A 2,349-nucleotide genomic window follows, 5' to 3' on the forward strand; every position below is an offset into this window, starting at 1 on the left:
CTCTTATACCATCTTAAATTCAGGACTGCTTTGGTAATGAGTTATTTTCATTCTGCCCTAATTAAAAAATAAAAATAAAATTACCACTAAAGGGATAACAGAATGTACTTCAGCAGTGATACAGCAACAATCTAAGCTTCCTTCAGAAATTCGGTGTTTATGGTTCTTTTCCAAAGATAACTTGGGATCAAATTGGAAAAAGACATAGAAGGAGAAAGAAAAGTTAGTGTTCCCTAGTTCTGAACTAAGCATTTATTTTTTTTAAGCAGAGACACTATTGGAAAGTTTTGCTTGCAGATGTCACACTGCTCACTTCAGTGTCAATTTAAGTGGGATAGAATCAGTCATGAAGTCAGTTAAGTGGAACAAAAGATGGTGTTCCAATTATAGTAGTAATGATAAAGTATAATAGTAAAGTAGGCTAAAACAAAAGTTTAACTGAAGCCTGTTATGGGAAATATTTTCAATTACTTCTACAGCTCCTCCCAAGTAACAGAAGGTACTGTGCAGCTTTTCCAAGTCAAAGCAACTATTCCTTGGTGGTTGTAGCAGAGCAGGAGGAGCAGAGAAAGCAAAGTTCGGGCTTGGCCATACAATTCTGATTCTTCTGTCAGATGGGCAGGAGCCATTACAATCTGGGACAGGGAGTTTTGCCTGGTTTAAGTGGCCAGCAGGCAGAGTGTTTTGTTACTCAGGCCTATGAGAATTCTTCTGTTCAATTAGTTGTCTCAGTTTCCCATCAGGTAGGGTCAGCCCTGCATTAATGAGTTAACAGAACAGTAGCATTGGTTCAAGGCTGTTGTTTAAGGGCTTCTCCTTGTTATTTCTTGATTCTATTAGACGGTATGACTACTACATTGTTCTCATGCTGCATGGAAATGGGGTTTGGGGAGCACAGCAGTCTGCTTGGCTGCATCTCAAAACAAGTCACTAACAGCACAGCAGTGCAGAGCGCTCTGTGCCCAGCAGCATGACCCAAAGCTGTTGCGATCAGCAATCCATATTGCCATGGTTGGCTGCTAAGAAGTAAATACAGGAGAAGAAAAATCAGAATAATGCAGGTGTTGGTGGCCAAGGTTCCTGCTGATTCTCTTGAAATTCTTAGAGCTGGCCGATGTTGTAGCACGGAGCTTGAGCTGATACTTGGCATAGTACTTTGCCATGCATGCTGTGCCACCATCACTAATGACAAACCCTCAGCATGCCACAAATCTTTGTTGCACCGAGGTGTTAACTGCAAGTGGCTTGTGCTCAACAGAAAATCAGAACTGAGTAAATGCTGGAACCATTAGGGTACTGAAATCAGTGTTAGGTTATCAGCTGACCAGCATGCTGGAAGACAAACACCAGAGAATGATGGAAAATGAAGTTTTGGGATATGATCTAGTTACCGGTATGGGTAGTACAGTGGCACCTCTGATGCTTTTTAGCCGAGGAGCACGTTTACCTACCCGCTGCATACAGCGCTGAGCCACTGCCCGTGAGCGCTCTGGGTGTTTTCTGTTTAGCTGTGATTGAGGGAAGCTTTCTAAGAGAGTTAAAGCTGTTCAGAGGAGGCTCTGAAGATCAGTGTCAGCACAGCGAGCAGCGGGAGTACAGGCAGAGAGAGGAACCTCCTGCAATCAGAGATGGCTTACGTTCAGTACATCTCAAGAAACCCTATGCTTACTGTACACAAGCATTGCCTCTTAACTCGAGGTGCATCCTTCTGGTTAAAAGTTGTAGTAGCTGTAGAAATAAAACAAGGAAAGGAACAGAACATGACTTTTTTTAACAAAGTACCTTAGCCCGAGCGATTTGTTAGTTACCCTACACTGTTTTCTGCTGAAGCTGCTTAACAAGTTCAAGGCAGCCAGAGTTGCTGGGGTTAACCCGAGTGCTGTGAAACCCCTTGACGCCGCTGCTCGGGCTACAGGCTCCCACTGGCACACCAGCACCTATGACTGGAAGAGCCGCTGTCTTCTCTGCGCCTCTGTCTCATTCAAAGCATGTGATGCCCAGGGGAGTTCAGTCATTTTCAAGGGACTTTTAACAGTGCTCCGGCCAGACGCCTTGCATCCATGCTGGTGGAGGTCAGCTGTGCCTGCTCGCCCTTCCTTCTGGCCACCACAACCACAGCAGCATTAGCAAACAAAAGCTGTCCAAAGGGCTTGCTTTATGAACTGTAAGAGGAAGCAACACTGGAAGTTCCAACAGGTTGTTGATAACATTTTTGCTTTTATTGTCAATTTGAGAATGAGTTAGTTGGCTACTAGAGCTATTAGGCTAACCCATACCTAACATAGCATGGCTTTAAAAGGTGGAAGAGTAAAGTCATTTTGAAAATAAAATAGTTTATAGCACTAAGAG

The sequence above is a fragment of the Falco peregrinus genome, chromosome 10 (assembly GCF_023634155.1).
Source record: "Falco peregrinus isolate bFalPer1 chromosome 10, bFalPer1.pri, whole genome shotgun sequence".
Classification (NCBI taxonomy): Eukaryota; Metazoa; Chordata; class Aves; order Falconiformes; family Falconidae; genus Falco; species Falco peregrinus.